The 12,689-nt window shown below is 40.9% G+C and overlaps 1 long non-coding RNA gene across 1 annotated transcript; it reads right to left on the reverse strand.

Moving 5' to 3' along the window:
- Window positions 1–8,117: 8,117 nt before the first annotated feature.
- On the reverse strand, window positions 8,118–12,485 carry LOC147359005 (uncharacterized). Its single transcript, XR_015140464.1, has 3 exons — window positions 11,999–12,485; window positions 11,686–11,816; window positions 8,118–8,203 (listed from the first exon to the last, which is right to left on the reverse strand). It is a non-coding gene; the product is annotated as an uncharacterized LOC147359005 (long non-coding RNA).
- Between the last annotated feature and the right edge of the window lie 204 nt (window positions 12,486–12,689).

A 12,689-nucleotide genomic window follows, 5' to 3' on the forward strand; every position in this document is an offset into this window, starting at 1 on the left:
TCAATTCCTGGGTTAGGAAGATCCCTTGGAGAAGGGATAGGCTACCTTCTCCAGTATTCTTGGGCTTTCCCTGTAGCTCAGCTGGTAAAGAATCCACCTGCAATATAGGAGACCGGGGTTCAATCCCTGAGTTGGGAATATCCCCTGGAGAAGGGAAAAGGTACGCACTCCAATATTCTGGCCTGGAGAATTCCATGGACTGTATAGTCCATGGGGTTGCAAAGAGTCAGACACAACTGAGCAAATTTCACTTTCAAGCTCAGACAGTAAAGAATCTGCCTGCAATGCCAGAAATCTGGGTTTGATCCCTGGGTCGGAAAGATCCCCTATAGAAGGGAACAGCAACCTACTCCAGTATTCTTGCCTGGTGAATGTCATGGACAGAGGAGACTTGCAGGTATAGTCTATGGGGTCACAAAGAGTTGGACGCAAATGAGAGAAGAGTTGACTCATTGGAAAAGACTCTGATGCTGGGAGGGATTGGGGGCAAGAGGAGAAGGGGACGACAGAGGATGAGATGGCTGGATGGCATCACTGACTCGACAGACGTGAGTCTGAGTGAACTCCAGGAGTTGGTGATGGACAGGGAGGCCTGGCATGCTGCGATTCATGGGGTCACAAAGAGCTGGACATGACTGAGCGACTGATCTGATCTGACCTGATCTGAGAGATTAATACCCAGGCATCGTTCCATGTGTTTGTTAGTCAACTGCATGTCTTCTTTGGAGATATATCTATTTAGGTCTTTTGTCCATATTTTGATTTTTTTTTTGAGCTGCATGAGCTGTTTATATATCTTGAAGATTAATCACTTGCCAATTGCTTCATTTGCAATTATTTTCTTCCATTCTGATAGTTGTCTTTTGGTCTTGTTTATGGTTTCCCTTGCTGTGCAAAAGTTTTCAAATTTAATTGGTCCCATTTGTTTGTTTACTTTTCTATTTTTATTACTCTAGGAGATGGGTCAAAAGCAATCTTTCAGAGATTTATGCCAAAGAGTATTCTGTCTATGTTTTCCTCTAAGAGTTTTACACCGTATGGCTTTGTATTCAGGTCTGTTGGGGAAATTAACAATAGTTTCGATTAGGCATCAGAGGCATGATAAGCTTTTGACTGAAAAAAGACGCTGAAGGAAGTTCTGTACCAAGCTGCTGACTAGAAAAACAGTGCAATAGCACCACACAGAGAAATAAACCAAAATGGATTATAAAGACTTAAATGTAAGGCCAGAAACTATAAAGCTCTTAGAGGAGACCATAGGCAGTGAACTCTCTCACATAAATCACAGCAAGATCCTCTATAACCTCCCTCCTAAAGGAACAAAAACAAAAAAATAAATAAACAAATGAGACCTAATTAAACCTAAAAGCCTTTGCACAGCAACGTATTAGTCGCTCAGTCATGTCCGACTTTTTGCAACCCCATGGACTGTGGCCAGCCAGGCTCCTCTATCCACGGGATTCTCTAGCCAAAAATACTGGAGTGGGTTGCCATTTCCTCCTCCAGGCCAAGGAAACTAGAAACAAAGTGAAAAGACAACCCTTAGATTGTGAGAAAATATTAGCAAATGAAATAGCTGACAAAGAATTAATTTCCAAAATATACAAGCAGCTCATGCAGTTCAATACCAGAAAAACAACCCAATCAAAGACCTACACAGACACTGCTCCAAAGAAGACATACAGATGGTTAATAAGCGCATGAAAAGATGCTCAACATCACTCATTATCAGAGAAATGCAAATCAAACCTACAAAGAGGCATCACCTCACACAAGTCAGAATGGCCATCATCAAAAAATCTACAAGCAATGAAAGCTGGAGAGGGTGTGAAGAAAAGGGAACCCTCTTGCACTGTTCATGGGAATGTAAATTGATACAGCCACTAGGGAGATCAGTATGAAGATTGCTTAAAAAATTAGGAATAAAACTACCATATGACCCAGCAATCCTATTCCTGGGCATATACCCTAAGGAAACCATAACTGAAAATGACACATATACCCCACTGTTAATTGCGGCACTGTTTTCAATAGCTAGGTCATGGAAGTAACTTAAACATCCAACAGATGAATGGATAAATAAATTGTGGTACTTACATACAATGGAATATTACTCTGCAATAAAAATAATGGATTTGAATCAGTTCTAAGCAAGCAGATGAACCTAGAATCTATTATACACAATGAAGTAGTCAGAAAGAGAAAAACAAACATTTTATATTAAAGCATATATATGGAATCTAGAAAGTTAGTACTGAAGAACCTTTTTGCAGGGCTACAATGGAGACACAGACATAAAAAACAGATTTGTGGACACAGTGGGGAATGGAGAGGGTGGAATGAATCAAGAGAGTAGCGTTGAAACACGCACATTCCCTTCAGTTCAGTCAGTCAGTCGTGTCTGACTCTGCGACCTCATGGACTGCAGCTTGCCAGGCTTCCCTGTCCATCACCAACTCCCAAAGCTTGCTCAAATTCATGTCCATTGAGTCAGTGATGCCATCCAACCATCTCATCCTCTGTCGTCCCCTTCTCCTCCTGCCTTCAATCTTTCCCAGAATCAGTGTCTTTTCCAATGAGTCAGTTCTTTGCATCAGGTGGCCAAAGTATTGGAGTTTCAGCTTCAGCATCAGTCCTTCCAATGAATATTCAGGACTGATTTCCTTTAGGATGGACTGGTTGGATGTCCTTGACGTCCAAGGGACTCTCAAGAGTCTTCTCCAAAACCACAGTTCAAAATCATCAATTCTTCAGCACTCAGTTTTCTTTATGCTCCAACTCTCACATCCATACATGACTACTGGAAAAACCATAGCTTTGACTAGATGGACCTTTGTTGGCAAAGTTATGTCTCTTCTTTTTAATATGCTATCGAGGTTGGTCATAGCTTTTCTTCCAAGGAGCAAGGGTCTTTTAATTTCACGGTGATCTGCAGTGATTTTGGAGCCCAAAAAAAATAGTCTGTCTCTGTTCTCATTGTTTCCCCATCTATTTGCCATGAAGTGATGGGACCAGATGCCATGATCTTAGTTTTCTGAATGTTGAGTTTTAAGCCAACTTTTTCATTCTCCTCTTTCACTTTCATCAAGAGGCTCTTTGGTTCCTCTTTGCTTTCTGCCATAAGGGTGGTGTCATCTGTGTATCTGAGGTTATTGATATTTCTCCTGGCAATCTTGATTCCAGCTTGTGATTCATCCAGCCCAGCATTTCACATGATGTACTCTGCACTTATTAAATAAGCAGGGTGACAATATACAGCCTTGACATACTCCTTTCCCGATTACCAAACGTAAAATAGATAGCTGGTGGGAATTTGCTCTCTGATACAAGGATCTCACACCCAGCGCTCTGTGGCAACCTAGTGGGGTGAGATAGAGTAGAGGAAGGGAGGGTAGTTCAAGAGGGAGGGGACATCTGTATGCCTATGGCTGATTGATGTTGATATATGGCAGAAACCAACATAGTATTTTGAAGCAATTATCCTCCAATTCATTAAAATGAAAAATTTTGTGAAATTATTTGTTCTAGCTCTGTGAAGAATACCATTGGTAGCTTGATAGGGATTGCATTGAATCTATAAATTGCTCTGGGTAGTATACTCATTTTCACTATATTGATTCTTCCAATCCATGAACATGGTATATTTCTCCATCTATTAGTGTCTTGATTTCTTTCACTAGTGTTTTATAGTTTTCTACATATAGGTCTTTAGTTTCTTTAGGTAGAAATATTCCTAAGTATTTTATTCTTTCCGTTGCAATGGTGAATGGAATTGTTTCCTTAATTTCTCTTTCTGTTTTCTCATTATTAGTGTATAGGAATGCAAGGGATTTCTGTGTGTTGATTTTATATCCTGCAACTTTACTATAATCATTGATTAGTTCTAGTAATTTTTTGGTGGAGTCTTTAGGGTTTTCTATGTAGAGGATCATGTCATCTGCAAATAGTGAGAGTTTTACTTCTTCTTTTCCAATTTGGATTCCTTTTATTTCTTTTTCTGCTCTGATTGCTGTGGCCAAAACTTCCAAAACTATGTTGAATAGTAATGGTGAAAGTGAGCACCCTTGTCTTGTTCCTGACTTTAGAGGAAATGCTTTCAATTTTTCACCATTGAGGATAATGTTTGCTGTGGGTTTGTCATATACAGCTTTTATTATGTTGAGGTATGTTCCTTCTATTCCTGCTTTCTGGAGAGTTCTTATCATAAATGGATGTTGAATTTTGTCAAAGGCTTTCTCTGCATCTATTGAGATAATCATATGGTTTTTATTTTTCAATTTGTTAATGTGGTGTATTACATTGATTGATTTGCGGATATTGAAGAATCCTTGCATCCCTGGGATAAAGCCCACTTGGTCATGGTGTATGATCTTTTTAATGTGTTGTTGGATTCTGATTGCTAGAATTTTGTTAAGGATTTTTGCATCTATGTTCATCAGTGTTATTGGCCTGTAGTTTTCTTTTATTGTGGGATCTTTGTCAGGTTTTGGTATTAGGGTGATGGTGGCCTCATAGAATGAGTTTGGAAGTTTACCTTCCTCTGCAATTTTCTGGAAGAGTTTGAGCAGGATAGGTGTTAGCTCTTCTCTAAATTTTTGGTAGAATTCAGCTGTGAAGCCGTCTGGACCTGGGCTTTTGTTTGCTGGAAGATTTTTGATTACAGTTTCAATTTCCGTGCTTGTGATGGGTCTGTTAAGATTTTCTATTTCTTCCTGGTCGAGTTTTGGAAAGTTGTACTTTTCTAAGAATTTGTCCATTTCTTCCACGTTGTCCATTTTATTGGCATATAATTGTTGATAGTAGTCTCTTATGATCCTTTGTATTTCTGTGTTGTCTGTTGTGATCTCTCCATTTTCATTTCTAATTTTATTGGTTTGGTTTTTCTCCCTTTGTTTCTTGATGAGTCTAGCTAAAGGTTTGTCAATTTTATTTATCCTTTCAAAGAACCAGCTTTTGGCTTTGTTGATTTTTGCTATGGTCTCTTTGTTTCTTTTGCATTTATTTCTGCCCTAGACCACTTTCTAACACCATACACAAAAATAAACTCAAAATGGATTAAAGATCTAAACGTAAGACCAGAAACTATAAAACTCCTAGAGGAGAACATAGGCAAAACACTCTCCGACATACATCACAGCAGGATCCTCTATGACCCACCTCCAAGAATATTGGAAATAAAAGCAAAAATAAACAAATGGGACCTAATTAAACTTAAAAGCTTCTGCACAACAAAGGAAACTATTAGCAATGTGAAAAGGCAGCCTTCAGAATGGGAGAAAATAATAGCAAATGAAGCAACTGACAGACAACTAATCTCAAAAATATACAAGCAACTCCTACAACTCAACTCCAGAAAAATAAATGACCCAATCAAAAAATGGGCCAAAGAACTAAATAGACATTTCTCCAAAGAAGACATACAGATGGCTAACAAACACATGAAAAGATGCTCAACATCACTCATTATCAGAGAAATGCAAATCAAATGGTACACTATGAGGTACCATTTCACGCCAGTCAGAATGGCTGCGATCCAAAAGTCTACAAGCAATAAATGCTGGAGAGGGTGTGGAGAAAAGGGAACCCTCTTACACTGTTGGTGGGAATGCAAACTAGTACAGCCACTATGGAGAACAATGTGGAGATTCCTTAAAAAATTGGAAATAGAACTGCCTTATGATCCAGCAATCCCACTGCTAGGCATACACACTGAGGAAACCAGAAGGGAAAGAGACACATGTACCCCAATGTTCATCGCAGCACTGTTTATAATAGCCAGGACATGGAAGCAACCTAGATGTCCATCAGCAGATGAATGGATAAGAAAGCTGTGGTACATATACACAATGGAGTATTACTCAGCCATTAAAAAGAATTCATTTGAATCAGTTCTAATGAGGTGGATGAAACTGGAACCTATTATACATAGTGAAGTAAGCCAGAAAGAAAAACACCAATACAGTATACTAACGCATATATATGGAATTTAGAAAGATGGTAACAATAACCCTGTGTACGAGACAGCAAAAGAGACACTGATGTATAGATCAGTCTTGTGGACTCTGTGGGGGAGGGAGGGGGTGGGGAGATTTGGGAGAATGGCATTGAAACATGTGTATTATCATGTATGAGACGAGTCGCCAGTCCAGGTTCGATGCACGATGCTGGATGCTTGGGGCTGGTGCACTGGGATGGCCCAGAGGGAGGGTATGGGGAAGGAGGAGGGAGGAGGGTTCAGGATGGGGAGTACGGGTATACCTGTGGCAGATTCATTTCGATGTTGGGCAAAACTAATACAATATTGTAAAGTTTAAAAATAAAATAAAATTTTAAAAAAATAGAAAAATTTTTAAAGAAAAAGAAAACACAAATAGCAAACTAAAAAAGAAAACAAAAGCAAAGAGGATATAACAAACACTTTAAAATATTCGAAAAATAAAATAAGAAAAGAGTACAAACCCAAAAAAGTTATAGTAAAACTAGAAAAAAGTATTTTAAAAATTTAAAAAAATAATAATAACACCACCACTATTTGGGTTGGCCCCTGGACCACCTGTGGCCACTGTGGGTTCAGCTCAGACTCTGATTTGATCCAAGTCACTGTGTAATTGTCCCCAAAGTCCACAGTTGCTGAAGCTTGACCCATCTCAGGAGTGGGAATGCCCATCTGCTCAGATATTCCGCAGACACAGGATTGACCAAGCTGATCACAGGGATTTAATCCACAGCTTTTGCAGCTACATGGAGAGATTTCCATTCCTCTTCCTTCGCTGAGTCAGCCCTGGTGCTCAGCTTTGGCTTTGATGCCACCCTCGGGTATCTGTTCCCTGCCAGAGTGAGAGGGAGGGAAAGCAGTGACTGGCTGGGGCACACCTAACCAGGCCAGAGAAGGATAGGGCCGCCACAACCGGGGTGCAGACCAGCAGGCGGTTGCAGCAGCCTGGGGCAGGGTCGCTCTGGTGGGAACCACTCCTGGCGCCGAAGGAGGCGCGAGCTGGTGTGTGGGCAGCCCCACCTCCACAGTGGCGCCTCCTGTCCTAGGCAGACAGTGTTTCCTCAGGAGCATTCCCGGCCATACAGCCCCCGAATCCCGTCCTCTCTGCCCTATCCCCGCAGCAACAGCGGTCCTCTCCGAGAATCTGCCCTCCCAGCTCCAAGCTTGAGCGCACAGCCCCGGACGGCACTGATGGACTCCCATCTCAGACAAGGGAGCCCAGGGCTGATTCCCAGAGAGGCTTTGAGACTTGCACCAGCAAGAACTCCAGGGCCCACGAGCGCAGAAGAGGTCCTGGCTGGAGGATCAGACAAGTCTCCCCAGTCGGATGCCATCCTAGAGCCTAGGGAGGCTGAAGAAGCCAGAGGATGCGGAAGGTGCCCGCCCATCGCGTTCCATTCAGCAATGGTGCCTGGCTTCCACGGTACCCCGGGCTTTTTCTGCAAACTTCCACACTTGCAGAGCTCCTTGCTCCTGTCCCTTCAGGCTCCCTTTTCACAGCCAACAGCTGGTCCTTCCCAAGGCCCATGCTCCAAAGCCCTCTTTCCAGCACGCAGCCGCCCCCCACGACAGGAGGCACGCAACTCAGCCTGGGGTGCACAGGGCTGCCGCACAGGCCAGGCGGGCTTCATCCTGCTTCCCACAGACCATCTGTAACAACCTCCTTTGATCCCCTAAAGATCTCTTTCTGTCCCAGCTGACTTCCCCACCATGAGGGTCTTTGTTTTTTTTTTTCCCTGAACGCAGGGACCTCCCTCCACATTCAGCTTCCTGCCAAAGTTGCTGGTCCCTTCTGTGACTCCTCTCGTCTTTTTATCTTTCTTTCCTCCTACCCAGTTTCAAGGGGATTTTTCTTATCCTTCTAGGTGTCCAATGTCTTCCACAAATGTTCAGCAGGGGCTCTGTAAGAACTGTTCTATTTGTAATGTATTTTTTATGCACTTTTGAGGAGAGACCAATTCCGCATCCTCCTGGTCCACCATTTTGACTTCTCTCAACATTTCTTTGAAAAAGAATGTTGCTTATTTACTATATGCAATCATGACTAAGAGTGAACCTGCTTGTTTTATTATTTTGTTCCCCTCCAAATTCTGTGCACTGTGTAAGTCACTCTCATGCCCCATTACCTGGAAAGAAGTGCCTTAGAATACACAATGAAGCATCTCCCAGAGGTGCCTGACTTCAGCAAGCGGCAAGTCACTGCTTTCTCTGTTTCAAATGGAAATCAGTGTTACACTTAGATGACTGGACAACAGTGTCAGCTGTCATCAGTCTCTCACGGAAAACATTCAAAACTAAATTAGAATTTGCTGTTGCCTAGCTATTTTCCCTTTTATTTTAGAAAAATTTTTAAGGAAACAAGGCTGAAGTTTGGGACTTGTTTGTCACAGATTTTTTTTTTTAAACGCTGGGTTTTATTAGGGTCAGCTATGTTTTGTAGAAGTGACTGCTTAGTAGACTGTCATAGTTTTAATCGCAGAAGACTTTAACTCTTGAATCCTGAGTATTTTGTAATCCTGAGTATCACTTGAACAAACTATGAGGTCCTTAAAGGCAAAAAACATTGTATTCAACTTTGTATCCCCATCACCTTACTCAGTGCTTGTCACATAAGCAGGCATCTCATACTCAGAGATTTTATTAAATCTTTGGTATTAATTACGAAGGTGACCTACGTCTAAACAGTCAAAACTTCTGGAATGTTCTACCTTATCCTATTTGAACTAACATATTTCAATAACTGGATATCCTACTTTGAATCAACTCTCGCTTTTAGTAAACAATTACCATATACATAATTCCAATAATTTTAAAAAGCTGGCCTGAATGAGACTAAAATTTCCAGTTAATGTGTATGCTGGGGGTAAATATATAAATTCTTCGTATTATACCATTTGTCTTTGAGAAATTTTGAGAAAATGTGACCCTAAATTTAATAAATGTGAATTTCCTAAGAAAGATATCTATACAGGTCTTGAGTAACAATCCTCTTTTCTGAAGGGAAGAGAAAACTTCTATTCATGTTTATTTGGTGATTTATTACTTGTTTCAGTTACTGGGTTGTTGGTTTTTTTTTTTTTTTGTCTTTACATACTTCTAAGGATTTTATGGTCCTTTGATTTTTAAAATGTATATTACTTTAATTTTGAAACAGTTTCATAAGTAGAAAACATTGCAAAAAGTGACCCCCTGTTGGTCTGGGTACCTTAGAATAAAAGGAGTCTGAGACCTCGCCCAGTGGATAAGATTCTCTGCTGTTAACTCAGCATCACCACCACCCTCTCCAAGTAACCCCAAACTCCTCCACCATCCCATGGTTCCAAGATGGTGATGTAATAATAAGTCTCTACTCTCTCAAGCCAGTTTTGGACCTTCCCAGAAAGCCTCATTTTGTAAGTAATGAATCTTTTCATACTTTCTTGATACATACAAGGATTACCATCAGCCTTGACAGCTAAAGCAAATTTTGAGTGAAGGAGCCATCGCATCTTTACAAGATAAATGCAAAAATTGTGCCAGAGAAAGGCCATAATTCCCCGGAGAAAGATGTGGCCATATATATGAGCAAACTTGGGATTCATAACAGCTTCTGGAGCAATGCTTTGTAAACCACTCAGTTTAACGCTGCACATGGGGACTGTTGATAGAAGCTCTCCGGAGAATCCCGAGATTTGCAGCGGCTTCCAGATGGCCCGAGACCATCCACTTCAGCAGTGACTCTCCTGCCACATTTCCCTAGCTCTTCCAATGATTGTATAAACCTCAAATTAGCTGCAGACTCCTCTATCCTTGGAATACAAAGGGGAATTTCTATTTTCTAGACTGAACCCTGACTGACATACTCAGTTAATAACAGGAAAAATAAAAACTCAGATTTAACAGATTGGCCCTCAATGGGCTTCCCTGGTGGCTCAGATGGTAAAGAATCTGCCTGCTGTGCTGGAGACCTGCATTTGATCCCTAGGTCAGGAAGATCCCCTGGAGAAGGGAATGGCTACCCACTCCAGTATTCTTGCCTAGAGAATTCCATGGACAGAGAAGCATGGTGGACTATAATGGGGTCACAAAGAGTCGGACATGACTGAGCGTCTAACACTTTCACTTCATTTGGCATTCAATAAATAATCATCTTATGGTTGTAGCCTTGTTCCTTTATTCCTGAGAGTATGAGTTAGCAAAATGAGGTGATGTGAGAGAACCTTAGTACAAAATATGTCACAGTCTGTCCAGGGAGTAGTTTTGAACAGGAATCTGAACAAAGAGGACAGACAATATTCCACAGGTAAGATCAAACCTAGAGCCAGAGATGAAGCAGAAAGGAAATGAACATGGAATTGAGCAACTGGAAGATGCATTTTTTTTTCAATTATAGTGCATTTGTAGCAAATTTGTTGAATAATTTGCTGCTGATTAGCAATTTTTATTGGCCTACACTCAATTTTGCAGATCTTTCTCATGTATCTTCAAGGAAACACATGGCTCCCAATTTGCCTCACTATCACGCCCTGCATGATAACAGCTGGGCATATAATCTCCTAATACCTAGGAGAAAAGCCAACTATGGGTGCCCAAAGAAGCAAGCAAGAGCAGCTCCCAAGCCGACTGGTGAAAGAGACTGAAGAGTCTCTAGAACTGATTGTCAGAAAGTGAAACCTAGATAAGAATGAAAAAATCTGGATATTTGCGGGATGTAACTCCCTTGTTTTTGCTCATATAAATTCTTTGGGAACTGTGTTGCTGCCCAAATAGGTTGTAATGTCCATGAGACTCACAGGGGGAGGCTGCTTCTAAGACTCTCGCTCACTCGCTCGCTCAGTCGTGTCCGACTCTTTGCGACCCCATGGACTGTAGCCCACCAGGCTCCTCCATCCATGGGATTCTCCAGACAAGAATACTGGAGTGGGTTGACTCTCTAGGTAAAGATAATCACCTCGCTCAGTCGTGTCTGACTCTTTTCAGCCCCTTGGACTGTAGCCCACCAGCTTCCTCTGTCCATGGGATTCTCCAGGCAAGAATACTGGAGTGGGTTGCCATTTCCTTCTCCAGCAGATCTTCCCAACCTAGGGATCAAACCCAGGTCTCCTGATTGCAGGCAGATTCTTTACAGTCTGAGCCACCAGGGAAGCCCAAGGCTCTTTAAAGCTGCTAAATATTTCTTGACATTGTTTTTTTACCTTTGATACCATTTTGGCTAAAAGTACTACAGAAATCAGCATTTGACGTAGATAACATAAACACTAAGTCATATTCCCCTGTTATGGTATCCATGAAGCTATTTTCTGTTGCTGTTCATAGTTGCACTGCTAAATTTGCCAGTATCAAAAACCAGTGGCTTAGATTTTCATTTCACATCCTCATGTAAACATCACCAGGGTTTGTCTGCTTATTACCTTTTCCTGATCCCTCTTCTGACCTTTAACTACATTTATTCCATCTTCCAATCCAAGATCAGTGGCTCCTTAACTCTGAGTTAAGACTATGTTGAATTCACTCTAGTTTTCTTCTCCTTTTCCTCCAAGATAAAGAGAAAACACTAGAAATTGCAAGGTATTTGTTTTTTTCTTATCAATTTCAAATGTACCAAAAGAACAAATAAGGGAGAATTGTGCAGAAGGGGAATATTTTGCTTGCTGCAAGCTAAAATCAACTTGTAAGGTGCTGCATAAAAATATAACATATTCATAAATTACCTCTTAAGTGAAAGTTTTCTGCTGAGCCGTGAGATACACCTTTAGATTCTTCCTTTGTTCTTGAGGATGCAGTTGCCATCAGTATTGTATTCTGATTCCTAATGAGCATCATGACTTTCATTCTGGGATTTCTGAACCAAGACATGAATGATATCATATAAGTTTCATCTTGGTGAAAGTGAGTAACCAAGATGGCAGAAAGCTAAGACAGACACTAGTAATCAATATTATTAATAGTAACAAAATGTTTCAGAAACAATAACATAAAACAAATAAGTAAAAATACAGCCTCATCCAAATACAAAATACTCACTTGTATGGTCTTTGATACAGATAACATAAAAGAAAGTGAAGTTGCTCAGTCGTGTCCGACTCTTTGCACCCAGTAGACTGTAGCCTACCAGGTTCTTCTGTCCCTGGAATTTTCCAGGCAAGAGTACTGGAGTGGGTTGCCATTTCCTTCTCCAGGGCATCTTCCTGACCCAGGGATCGAACCTGGATCTCCCGCATTGCAGGCAGATGCTTTTATCATCTGAGCCACCAAGGAAGCCCTACAGATAATGTAAACACAAAGTCATATTCATTCAGATTCATCATTTTACACAAATTCATTCACATGTGACACAGGATAGACCAACATATATTCATAAGTGCAACTCCTCACAACTGCACTAACTGAAGATTAGAACTCCTCTGGAGAGAGCACAAACACATGTGTGTATTTAGGCCCATGCTAGCCCAGCACACATTCACACAGACCTACTACAAATATGCCACTGCTACCATCAGAGTCTTTCAGCCATGTGTGAAGTCCACTCTATGTCATCTGTACTTATCTACGATATAACTGCATAATGTAACCAATTTTTTTCCTCAAACATTTTGTCTCTTTTCACCAATTAACAGTTAAGTTCCCATAGAATATTATTTTGACAATTTTATTAACAAAAGACCCACAAGAAAAATTAAAATATAAGCTTAAGCATATTTCAAATTGCTGAGTG

Source organism: Bos grunniens, chromosome 14 (assembly GCF_055505025.1).
Source record: "Bos grunniens cultivar Pamir isolate PY7600 chromosome 14, Bosgru_T2T1.0, whole genome shotgun sequence".
In the NCBI taxonomy this organism is placed as follows: domain Eukaryota; kingdom Metazoa; phylum Chordata; class Mammalia; order Artiodactyla; family Bovidae; genus Bos; species Bos grunniens.